The following is a 13,769-nucleotide window of genomic DNA, read 5'->3' as shown; positions in this document are numbered from 1 at the left end:
TGCTTACGCAAGAACCGTCCTTTATCTGGGACTGTTCGCATTTAAAATAGTGCTGCATTTCCTAAGCAAATTCAACAAACATTCCCACTTTGGATAAACATCAAAGTCTAATTCTGAGAAGCATTGATAAGCTCAGGGCAAACTATTCATGTCTCCTGAATGGAGATGTGCTAAAATGGCCATGTACCTGTGGATAAACAACTTCATCCAAGCTCGGCTTAGGGCAGGCTATTTACAGACGAACCTACTGCAAGTTGGATGTCTGAACATTTAAAGAATTATAGGCTTTCCCTCCTGAAGGCACACAGCTATGACAATCTTTCTGTAATGCATCTGTGAGCCTTAGCACATGGAAAAGTAGGAGGAGGCAGATGAGTTGGTGCTCACCTGGAAATTCAACTAATGCTGTGTCCATCATGCAATAGCAGGAGAGAAGGGCTCTTCACCTCTGATACACCTCAGTCAAAGGTGTTAAAAGGAGAATTTGTGTGTGTTTGTCTGAAAACTTCCCTTCTGTAAGTGATAAAACCCACAGATCAATGGCAACGAGCCAACACTTTGGTGATCACTTCTACTTCCACAAGAGGTGACCTGGTGGTGATGCCAAGCCGAGGACCTGCATTTTGGAGCGAAGACTTTTTCAGACGATCTCAGATCAAGTTCCCTATTTGGGGGCAGGACAGGGCTGGGGTGAGCAGACCCAAGCACGAACTCTGGGAGCAACATGGTCCCACTGGTACATTGGGGTGGCTGTACCTACGCAATAGGTAGCTGAGAAAGAGATTGTCTGCTGATGGACTAAGGCAAAGTTCTTGGTGCCCCAAACAGAGATAAAGCAAGTTAACTGGGAAAGGTAGAGATCCCAATCCGTCACAGTGAGCTTCCCAAGAGATGGAGTGAGGAGATGACTCCCGTTATGCCCATGCGTGAGAAACTGCAAAGTTCCGTGTGGTGGTGCATTTCTTCCCCCTCTCCGGGCTGATTTACCAACTCAGGAAGGTTCGCTAGGCCTTAGCATAAGTGTGATGGGTTGGGCAGTTAAGAGACCCTTGGCTGTGCCAGGAACTCTTACACACCTAAGACAGGGAGATACGCTGTGTGTCTCAAGGACTCCTGCTGCCCGGCGGAGGCAGGGGACGGGAGCAGAGACAGCCAGTTCTCATAACGACCTGCAGCCAGTTCTCTCTCATAACGACCTTGAGACACTATAATCCTCCCCTGACAGCCTTGGAGCATCCCGTATCTATGTTTTAAGTTATTCTCAGCCAGCCTCGGAGCTTTCCTTATCTGCATGGGAAACAGGACCAGCACAGCTGGGATCCCGGTAACTTGTTGATGACAAAAGTCAATCATCTCCCGAACCTATAAAGAACGGTACTAAGTGAGGCCCTTTGAGCTCTCCTGGACCACAGCGGGCTGTGACCAGCATCTCCCTCTGAGCAGGATGCCTCTCAGAGCTCTCAGACTTTCCAGTTTGCGAAAATCGGAGGTCTGTCACCAAAAGCCGACATGACCTGGGCTGATTCTCTTCGCTCCTTGAGGCTTGACCCTTTGCCTGTTGAGACAAATGCCGAAGCATTCAAAGTGAACCTTTTCACTGACCTCGAGGGGAATTTTTAACAGGTATACTTCTTTTACTCTCTTTTCCTCTCTTTTATGTATATATCTTAGTGTCTTTATGCATGCACATGTACTAACCTGAATAGTCTATAATAAGTGTATTATAACAAGTATAAGTTATTACTTTCAAATTTATACTTAATTTACTGTCGTAAACTTTATTCAACTATGAATGAATCTCAGGCTGCTGTTATACTCATAATCCCTTTAGATATAAACCACTGACCAAGTCTGGGACCAGGAGTCGATCCAGCCGCACCCAGACTCTGACAGGAGTTCAGAAAGCAAGGGGGTCTTCTCTGAACCTCCTGACCCAGTGGGAGGGTCTCCTCTACTTTTCCACATTCCTGATCTTTGCACAAATCACAAGAAATTAATTCTAACTTGATTTTTCTTTGTAATATTCCTTTTTTAAACTTATGTTTTCAGTGTCTATATACATAAGTTTAGTCTTATTCTAACTTAATTTTCCTGAGTGCATTTCATCCATGTACTAAGTAATAGAGTGAACATTGCCATCGAATTCTGTGAAGTTGCACTTTTATATAAATTTCTATTAAATAATTTTTCTATTGCTAATACAATTGGAGGTGATTCTTTAAATGATCCAAACCTTTCATTTTTCACCCTCTCTCTCTCTTTAAATCCCCCCGCAACAGCATGAGAAACCACAAAGCTCAGCCCCTACAGCTGCATCTTGCACATCACACATGAAGGGCTGGATTAGCTCCTCTCACATTACAGATTATTTGTGGTCTTTTGCATTGTGATAGCCCAGACATTTTAAGGCATGGATGCTTAGTGGACAAAGATTTACAGAAATATTGATGGTTTTGCTTGAGAACCTGTTACAGTCTATACACATTTATATAGTAACATACAGAATGTATGTGGCTGACATCATAAATAAACTCATAATCAAATACATGTATGCATTTGTGGATTTACATTTATATGTGAAGCCTGTACAGCGTTGTTTCAGCAGATCATCCACTCGCAATGTCACTGTTGGCAGCTAAAATGTGCTTTTCTGCAGTTTCCCAACTGTGAAATAAAGCTAGTCTGGGCCCATTTTTTTTTTATTTCAAAACTTTTGTTTGGGGATTTTTTTGTTTGCAGGTTTATATTTCGGTGACTTTGACCATTGGCTTTGGAGGTGAGTGGGCAGGGGGTGCGATGCCCACGAAAGGTACCCGGGGCTGCCCCGGGGTCTCTCTCCCTGCTCGGCTGCTGGTTATTTTGCGTGATACTGCCAGCCTTATAAACATTGTTTTCCTGTCACCTGATGAAAGAAATCACAACATTTTTAATCATAAACCACCTACAAAATGTTTAGCTTATTTTTATAATTCTGTTTAATGAACTTGGCTGTGGATTAATGAATGTGGATCAGAGATGTTTGTGAGCGTATTTTCCAAAACAAGCCGCTTCACCTAATAAAGAGAAAAATGAGCAAGGGAAAGCATGCAGTGCCTTAAATAAAATATGTATGTTCCCACTAATGACCAGGAGAAAGGTGAGGGAAGGGAGGACTTGCATGCAGAGAATCAGTGATTTGTGCACCTGCTAACTAGAGGTGTTAGGGCAAACCTGAGTGATAAAATGAAAGCCATGGAAAGAAATATGTATTTCTGTAAAGGCTAATGATTATCAGGGTAAGGCAGCATAGCATTTGCTCAGCTATTTACTGTTGCTTTATCAGGGAAGAGGGAATTAGTATGATGTAAGCTGGTATTCCTGGTACACGTAAGGTAGAAAAATGCCCTAAGGATGAGGCAATCAACAGATGAACATCATCTTAGATAAAAAAAATGTAAAAAACTCCTCCGTCACCAGTGTTGTAGTCCATGTTTCACAGGCATGTCTGTGAGGCCAGAAGGTGCTGCAGGCACCGGTCTCCTGACCCTGCACCTCTGAAGCTGTGAAGAGCCGCAAGAAAGCCCAGTCTTCTAATCGTGAGCACGAAATTATGAGCTGAGACACATGATCTTCTTATGATCTGGGTTTTTTTGCCACCTTTGTTCATCTCATACAGGCTTTAATGCAACCTGTGCATGACAGAAAAAGCATTTGTGTCAAGTGAGATTTGCAGTTGGTGCCCATCGCCAACCAGCTCAACTTAAATGGAGGTAGGTCAGTGGGTGATACAGGGGAATTGGATCGGCTGCCTTGATTTCCATCTGCTCTGGCCACGAATGAAGAACAGATGCCCATGCTGATATCATTAGGTATGCCAGCCTCCTCTGGCACGAGGACTATGAGGTGCTCCTAACATTTTTTCTTCATGTCTTCCATGCTGAAAGACCTGAGAGTCTGACATGAGAAAACCAATTTTATTCTGGGCTTTATGTGGTGTGCTCCAGGTTTGTCACCCTTCCTACTTTGTCCCTGCATTAGGCTTCAGGATGACAGGATGAGAAGAGCTTTTCAGGTGCTGCTCAAGTTTTTTTGTAGTTGAAAAATGAGGAGAGTGTTCCACAGCCTGGTCTTGTGAAAGTTTTCACCCCAGTTTTCATGATTTACCAACATGCTGGGCTATATCTTTGTTGAGACTTAAGGTGTTTTATCTCCTTCTTGTTCAGTCTGCTCTGAAAGCAGGTGCACTTCTTGCTTTGGAAGACATTAGCTTCTCTGTGACTTACATGACAACTGAAGTGATTCTTTACCTAAATCTTTCAAAATCATAATTTGCTTTTCAAATAGTATGTGTGAATTTAAAACACCAATTCTTTTCAGTTTGAATTGAATTTTTTGTTTCAACATTTCTGGCAGTTACATTTTAATTATTCTTTCCTACCACAAAATGATTAGATTTTGCCTAAATCAGGCATCAGATTAATCTGAAATAAATTTCAAATGGTTTGACTTGTAAAACGCTGACAGCTCTCATTTTCCTCCTAGAGCAGAGAGCAGACTTTTCCATCACACAACTGGTACAGATCTGGAAAGGCGGTTTGTGGAGTCCTCTGAGTTCCCTGCAAGGAAGGCTTGTCCAGCCACCGTGGGCTTCACATGAACATAGTTAACACTGATGGATGAAATTATGTCAGGCTAAAAAGCTCCCTTAAAAGGCATCTTGCTTCAAGAGTGCAAAGCACAGGATATCTCATATACCACAACGGTGTATGGGACTTTGGTTATGGTGTGCTCAAGCCCAGGTAGGTCCTCAGGGTACGTCTTGAGGAGTTGCAATGAACTGAGCTTTCAGCTGATTTTCATTGCAATAATATTTTAATGCAATAATCTAGAAAAAAATGCAAACTTCATTTTCAACAGAAATAGTTCAGAATGGGTAAAGCTTTTTAAATTTTGGTGCCAAGGGGCTGGTGGGGGGGCTATGGTGTGTCCACCGGTGGCTGTTTGCAAGAACTGGTTAGAAAACATCTGGCAGGGTGTCCTTTCCTCAGTGCCACGGGCCGGATTAAATAACCTCTTGATTATTTTTCAAGATTTATATTTCTAGATTCTAAATTGCACAAAATGTGTGCAAGTGAGCAAAATTTCATAGAAAATGGTTTTCCACTTTCACCCATCACTAATCACTACACTCAGAGGAACATGTTGTCAAATAACAGATGGCATATTATTCTAGAAATAACTGATCAACATATGTTTACTTTATACATAAAGACTATGTTTGAAATATTCAGGAATTATTTCATGTATGTATAAAGAAACACTGTTTTCAAAAGGCTCAGCTCCCAGAGGGAACAATTAGCACATTCAAATATATAGGTGCAAATCAAAGTTTTGCATTTCTACCCGATTTCCACTCCTCTGAGTTGTGACTGTCTTGTCAAAGAATTTTCTTTTGTACTGAACAATCATTTTGGGTTAGAAAAATTACCTATTCTTAATGTTATTTGTGTTCCATCTGCTCCTAAAAATTTAGGTACTGTATTGGTATAGGAGGACTTAAAATGTAGATAGAGAGGATGGTCAGATGGAGGTACATCTGGACTGTCTAAAAAGACATTGGTGTCCCCGGGCTGAACACAAAAAGATTATGTAGGTCAACGCCACAGGGAAAAGGCATAAGCTTCTTCCTTTTGTGCCTGTTGTGGTTTAACCCCAGCCAGCAACTAAGCACTACGCAGCTGTTTGCTCACTTACCCCTGCCCAGTGCGATGGGGGAGAGAATCGGAAAAAAAGTAAAACTTGTGGGTTGAGATAAAGACAGTCTAATAGGACAGAAAGGAATATACTACTACTACTACTACTACTACTACTACTACTACTACTACTATTTCAATAATAATAATAAAAGGATTGGAATATCCAAACAAGTGATGCACAATGCAATTGCTCACCACTCGCCGACCAATGCCCAGTTAGTCCCCATGCAACAATCCCCCCCAGGCCAACCCCCCCCAGTTTACATACTGGGCATGACTTCACACAGTATGGAATACCCCTTTGGTCAGTTTGGGTCAGCTGCCCTGGCTGTGTCCCCTCCCAACTCCTTGTGCCCCTCCAGCCTTCTCGCTGGCTGGGCAGGAGAAGCTGAAAAATCCTTGACTTAGTCTAAACGCTACTTGGCAACAACGGAAAACATCAGTGTGTTATCAACATTCTTCTCATACTGAACCCAAACCAGAACACTATACCAGCTACTGGGAAGACAATTAACTCTATCCTGGCTGAAACCAGGACAGTACCTAAATTTGAATTGCAGCAGTGAATTGCTCCTGTCCCTTGTTTTTCATTTTCTGAAATAGAGACTACTGAAAGTATTTTAAAGAAAATATGTCAGAGATATATTTTCAGAGAAACATATAAACAGAGACCTGACTATACGTCCCTCTCAGGGGATGTTTGAGGTCCCAGTCGGGAGTGAACCATGAGTCCCTCCCACTCCCCTGTGCATCCCCGCAGCAGCTGAGCGGCCGAGGCTGTGGGAATGTCTTGGTGGCTCCGTGCTCGGGGCTGAACGTTGCTTCTTTCTGCTTCTTCTGCACTTTGGCCTTAAATATCAGGAGGTTCACACGTGTGGTCAGATTCCTCGCTGTAACAAATTTCTCCTCTGTGCCACAGATGTATACCTAAAAGATATTCTGTCTGCTGCCTGGCCAGCTTGCTATGCAGGTTTGCAAGCACCGCATGCTGCCTCTGCCTTCTTTATGCTTCAGTATTTTAAGGATTATCATCTGTCACTTGAAACATGCATCAGACAAGAGCCATTTGTTAGCAAAAGAAATGGAAATCAGAATAAATAACTCAAACCTCTCGGTTTCATCCAGCACACCTGCAGAAACACAGTCTGTGCCACGCAAACCCCACGGGCAGCAGAAGAGCTCTGTGCCCGCGCTCAGTTCAAGGTAAGGTTTGTGGCATGTCGGGATACCTTTGCTAATGAATGTCCAGATAATTAAAATCCCCCCTTGATGACCAGTTCTTCTGTGCTAGACAGTTCTGTCAGATGGTTCTAGAACAGATGATCCGCTTGATTTCTTTAGTTTGGTGGGACCAAACCTATGTCCCCAGCGTGACCACAACAGAGTCCTTTTTGCCTTTAGCCATCACCTGGAGATCTGCAGCTTGTCCAGCTACTTCAGCTACTTCCACACAAAAGTATTCCCTCAAGGGGAAGAAGTGAAGTGTCCATCATCTACTGATGTATATCTCTAAGAACTCGTAATTTTCCCTTGGTCCCACATAATTTGATACTCAGAAATATGAATATGCCTGGAAAAAGGCATTTTCTTGAAGTTATACAACCGAGTGTTTCTTTCTAATACATTGTGGAATATATAAACCACATGAACTGTATCAAGTAACATAAAACCCTCTGCCTTTTAGTTTTTTCTCTGAAGTACTCTGTTTCTACCAGACATTTGAAAGGATAACTGCCTTCCACCTGAACATCTTTGCAGGTAGGGAGACTCCCCCTGTGCAGCTCTGATTTTGGGAGCATTGTGACTATAGGCACCCGTTACAGCCTTGTTGGCAAAGGTGGTGGAGTTTCCTGCAGACCCTGTCCTTCTGTTGCATTTCTCCAGGAGTTCTCCTCAAGCCGGTCACATACTGTAAATAATGCAGACTTGGAAGACAATGTGGGAACCTCACCCTGTTGTAGACCTTTTGCTTATCTCCTGGTTCTTGGGTTGTTTTAATTAAGAGGAGTTTTCCTTGTGTGTTGGCCATGGTATTGCCAGATGTGGAAACACCTGGTTTCTGGGAAGAAGGCTAGAAGCCCAAGCGGGGCTCCATCAGAATCATGTTTACATGCTGGAACAGTTAATTGAACCTTGTATAGTTTGCATGTGACATTTCTCACTCAAAAACCTGGCAATTGCTTATGTTGGAAAAAAGTAAAATTCACCGTAGACTAGAAAGCAAAGGTACTGAATACAGTAAGTCATCAATGTATAGGAAAATACTTTCTTCTCATTTTTTAAATGGATAACTGTAGTTTATGCAGCCTGAATTTTAAAGACAGAAGGATAAGTCTGTATGAGCAGTAGCAATATTTTGTGCAGGAAACACTAAGCCATCACTCTGATTTGTGTGGCGATCCTGCAGCAGCCCTTGGGAGAAGCTCGGCTGCAGTCAGTCCTGGGCATGGCCGCACAAAGCGCGGGTACGTACCAGTACGCAAAACCAGAACGATGCACAGCTGGGATCACTGGAGACTGATCATGGGAACAAGTCTACATGAGAAAATATCCTCTGTGGGATATTTCTAGCAAATATCCTGCAAAGGATGTATTCTCAGACAAACAGCAGTAAAAAAGTTTAGGAAAAGGCTATGAAGATGAAAAAAATTAGGAGATTTTTCCTCCAGCATTTCTTCCCAGCTGCTTGGAATTTAAAGGCAATCATATTATCTTTAATCTCCATCAGTGGATCTATTTTTCCTGACTCTGTCTAGGCCTTTTGAAACTGCTTATAATCTGGTTTCTGCAATAGTCTGTGGGGGAGTGAATTCCACAACTTAATTATGTACTACGTGATTAACTCCCCTTTAAGCTTTATTTTTGGCTTAATGCCTAATAATTTCACAAGATAACCTATAACCTGTGCGATGAAAAACTGTTCTCGCTCTTTGTGTCTCCCAAGCCCCAGAGCTTGTGTCCCTGCTCTGTCACATCCCATCCCTGGAGCTTTTCTTTTCCAGGCTGAACAACGCTGGTCTGTTCGGGCACCTGGCAAGAAATGGTGCACTGCAGCCGAGCATCTCCGACGTACATCTCTGACGTACATGTCCATACCCCTTTGCCTCCCCCGCCTCCTCCCTGGGGCACCAGACCCATGCCCGTGGTTAAGGGGTCCGTGCTTTTCCCACGGGCATTACTCAGGTTGGTAACACTGAATGCCATCGGCCTTCCTCTTGCCAAGTCGTTCCATACTGTGAAATGTTTTGCTCGTGAACTTCAGTTTTGGCAGGGAATAATTTTGGTAATTTTGCCCCCTTGCACATCTCCTTGCCTGGAGCATTAATGACAGTCTTGACGAGCTTGCTCCCCTGCTCGCGAGCCCCCCGCACTCTTGCCCAGTGTGATGCCCGCCTTGTTTGCCTACTGCTTGTCTTCTGCCCACCAAGTGACCCAGGAGAGAGACTTTCCTCTTGTCCTACAATAGGTTCTTTTCTCCAAAACTCTTGATGAACAATGTTTTTAATGCCCAATATGCACTGAATGACCCACCTTTATGCACAGGGATGTTGGCTTCATCAAGGGGCTGCAACAGACTTTTGAGGTGCGACTTTTCTCTATCGTAGCAACATGAACCTACTAATTTTATTCTTTTTTAAACAATTTGTTTCATTTTGCTTGGTTTGTTTTTCCCACCTTCCTTATTTGACAGCAGTTTACCCACTATCCCCCAATATTTTTTGGCTTACGTCACCTATCGCGGTAGTGAAATTCTGTAACTCAGCTGAATTATTTCTAATTATATATGTGTCTTTTGAGCACTGGGCTTGTTCCCTTACAATGCGAGATCTGCAATTGCTCTAACAGAGAACTTGCTATTATTCAAAGCCCAGCTCGATACATTTTGGGGATTTCTAATTGAAGCGCCTCAGGCTCTGATTTTGTTGACTTCAGTGAGGTTAGAATTAGGTCAGGGGGTATTTTCTCAAGCTGTTTCAAGGTAAAAGCAGTTAGCTCATTTCTGCCCACTTTTTTTTATACACACGTTGCACAGTTTAACACATACAATACAGAACTCGTCTGTGGCCTTCTACACTACAGTTGTAATTGGATTCACAAATCCAATTACAGCAGTTTATAGGGAGCACAACTTGAGCACAGATTTTTCATTTTCATCATTTTTCTACTTTCCATCCTCCACATCCCAGAGTCTGAGACTGCTGGATGAGGGACACAAGTGGAAAGAGTGGGCAGATGACAGCCTGCTCCGCTGAGATGTTAACTCTTGGGGGAACGTGGGGATTTCTACACGTAGGCTTGTTCTGGTTTCAGCTGGGATGTAGTTAACTGTCTTCCTAGTAGCTGGTACAGTGCTGTGTTTTGAGTTCAGTATGTGAAGAATGTTGATAACACTGATGTTTTCAGTTGTTGCTCAGTAGTGTTTAGACTAGAGTCAAGGATTTTTCAGCTTCTCATGCCCAGCCAGGGCACCTGACCCAAACTGGCCAACAGTGTATTCCATACCATGGGACGTCCCATCTAGTTTAGGAACTGGGAAGTGGGGGGGCAGGGATTCGCCGCTCGGGGACTGGCTGGGTGTCAGTCGCCGGGTGGTGAGCAATTGTCCTGCGCGTCATTTGTACATTCCAATCCTTTTATTACTACTGTTGTCATTTTATTAGTGTTATCATTATCATTATTAGTTTCTTCTTCTCTGTTCTATTAAATCGTTCTTATCTCAACCCAGGAGTTTTACTTCTTTTCCCAATTTTCTCCCCCATCCCACTGGATGGGGGGGGAGTGAGTGAGCGGCTGCGTGGTGCTTAGTTGCTGGCTGGGGTTAAACCACGACAAGGCTTCCTCATGCGGCCCGGTCCTTGCAACTGGGGCAAGATGGAAGTATGGTGCAAAGAGTTTATCAAGCTTTTTCCTGTGAAGGCGGGTTGTTTGTGGAGGCCAGATGACAGTTTAGGAGCACACAACTGTCCCGTAAGCAGACATCCGAGGAGTCGTACGGAGATACAACAGCCTGGATGTCAGGGACCGCTGCTGCAAATGCATGGCAGCACAAAGCCAACGGGGACCGGTGCCCATGAGGAGATCCATACCTGTTCTCAGGGGTAACTTGCATCCTGGGCTGCCCACAGAAACAGTGGCTGCAAATTTTGCTAACTCGGAGGTGGTGGCCATGTCAGCACCACTGGAAATGACTTTGGCGGCCAAACTTACAGAAATATGTAGGAATTAGAAAGACGTCCCCGAGAGGAACGGGTGTACCTGCCCTTGGATATTGTCCAGCTTGGGATGAGCCCGTTTCATCTCCGTAAAGCTGAAAGGCTTGGGTGTTTTCATTAGAGACTGAACTGCTGGCAACAGCATGCCTGTGGATGATGCAAAAATTGAGATTTCCTGCTGAAAGTTCAGAGGGTTTTTTGTCTCCTGAGCAACGGGTGGGTTGGAACAGGTCAAACCTGGGTGCCAAAATCCCATGCGATAAGGGCCCAAAGTGGTAAACAGAAGTTTGGCTGTATTCTTATTTCAGTGTAAACATTGGCATCTTCCTTCTCCTCCTGCAGAACACCACGCAGGTTGCTCCTGTGGCCCTACATTCCTCTGATGTTTCTGTTGAGCCTGAGCCCGAGGCTGTGCCTGGGGCTCAGTCCGCTTCATTAGGGCTGCAGCGTTGCACCATGAAAACAAAGTTTGAGTCGTACTGAGGAACCTTCTCTCTTTTGCTCAGATGGTTGGTACAGCTTCTTCTGGAGACTTGAGTGACTGATTTACAATTTTTCTTACAGGTTTTCATGTTGTTTAATTGAAATCCAAAATAATGATCAAACCCCTAGTACTTCATCATATATGATGAAGATACTTCATGTGCAAACCTAAGACTGTTTTCAGATACTTTTATAAAATATTTTAGGTAAAAATCCCAAACCTCACCATCCAAATAATCTCAAAAAGGCCCTGTCTAATCCATGGAGGTGTGCATTTCTCCTGTGCTTATTGAAGTGAGAACCCAAGTGGCTACTTCAACCGTTAAATTTGACTTTAATGGCAGGAAATGATTGTAATTTTGAGAACTTTTAGCTTGGAGTTATTTCATAAGTAGGTGAGAAAAACTGATATTGTGGTTGGCCTACTTTCAAAGAACAAAATTTCAAAGTGATTTACAGGTATTTTTTATATATATGTATACATACATCTGTATATACACAGATATCTAGCTCTAACCTGAAACAGCCAATAGCAATAACTCAAATGAGAAGAGAAAGAGAGAAGACGGAAGAATTCTCCTGCTTTTATTCTTTTTCTATAGGGAGCAAATACAACCTCAGGACTGTAGTCCCCAGCAAAAGCACTTTTCTGAATTCCCTAGCTGAGGAATGGAGATTTAGTACTCAGCAAACGCAAACTAATTTTCACAAAATGTCAAACAAGGAGATGATCTCTCTCCCCAAAGGTCTCCTTCTGAAATATAAAACAAGAGACAGAGGATAAATATACGAGCAGACAGTGGAAGAAGTACACAGTTCAGCATGGCAAGCTGTGGCCTGAGCACATCAGCGAGTGGCTAGGCAGCCTTACCTTTGCTTTAGCTTCCCCATCTGCATATATGTTCAGTCTTTAATTATATCGTCACTCAGTCCTTTTGCCTCATCCTGATGGGTTCAATGCATAGCTTGGATAACCACTTAGCATCCTCTTTCTGCCATCCTTCTTCACCAGAACTGGCTTGCTGCGGTCTCTTCCGAAACAGGAATTGGGGATTTTGCCGGGGCTGTTGCTGCGGCACCCGAGGGCTGCACAGGCAGCAGTGGGAGCACCTTCAGAGCACGTTGTGGGACGGAAGAATATTGTTCTGCTGCTCAATGCAGGAGCACCTGCAGCTCCTCCACCCTGCTGCTCTTTTGCTTTCGGAGGAGCGATTTCTTCTTCGTGGCTGAGGACGCGGGGGTGAGTGTGCTGGGGCACTGGGGAGGGCTGCTGCAGTAACGGGGTGAGTGGCAGGTCTCCCATCCTGGGCTGGAGCACGCTTGGCACGGACAGAACGTGTGGGAAGTTTACTTGGGAAGGCTTGACAAGTCCGTAGGGAATATGCGCAGGTCGTGATTTTTCTGAGAGCAGTTAAAAGATTGGCCATGCACTTTACTCCGTGGGCAGTCCTCCACAAAAGTTTGAGTCCCTCAGGGAGTACGGGAGTCTTGCAAAGGAAGGAGAAAACCGCACATTTTATTCCAGCAGCATTTTTGGAAACATTTTTTTTTCTATGTGCTCCCTTTCAAGCTGTATAAAGCCACAGTACTGGTATTGCAATGGCCTTGGACCTTCAAGCAGCTGGGTGCTGTTGCACTGAGTGGAATTACCAGCAGCCTTGAAACACCGCTGGGTTGCTGCTCAGACGACCTCCTGCACAACCAAATGTAATTGCATCTTTACTCTAAAACATTGGAAAGAAATAGAATTTGTTGCAAGAAAATTCAAAAAGCCAAAGAATCTCATGAGGTTTGGAAGAAAAATAGTGATTACAAACGTCACCTTTCTGCTAACTTGAATTTCTTCCTGTGCAAGGCTGCTCCACAGCCTTGGTGGCATATGGTAAACAAGTGAACTACGGAAAAATCGGCTGTTATTTATTAGTATTTCAAGAATAGATAATTTGGTTGCTATTAGTCTGAATTTCATATGTCATTTGACCACTCTGAAGCAAGATGATCGTAGCTGCGTGAAAACAGAGAGAGAGGAAGAGCAAAGGACTGTCCAGTCCCGGTCCCAGGGGACAGGGTAGCACCCTGGGTGGGTATCCCGGGCAGTGCCCGTGGGGTGATGGCAGCCGTGGGGAGGACGGGCACAGCAGCCTGGCTCTGTCTCCGCACGCCTCTGTGGTTAACACATCTGGAGGATGTCGTGTCTCTCTGGCTGCAAGGTTGTTGTGGTTTATCCCCACCCAGCAACTAAGCACCACGCAGCCGCTCACTCACTCCCCCCACCCAGTGGGATGGGGGAGAGAACTGGAAGGAAAAAAGTAAAACTTGTGGGTTGAGATAAGAACAG

Source organism: Haliaeetus leucocephalus, unplaced genomic scaffold (assembly GCF_000737465.1).
Source record: "Haliaeetus leucocephalus isolate CR32 unplaced genomic scaffold, Haliaeetus_leucocephalus-4.0 Scaffold678, whole genome shotgun sequence".
Taxonomy (NCBI): Eukaryota; Metazoa; Chordata; class Aves; order Accipitriformes; family Accipitridae; genus Haliaeetus; species Haliaeetus leucocephalus.
Note: the sequence above shows the minus strand (reverse complement) of the source record.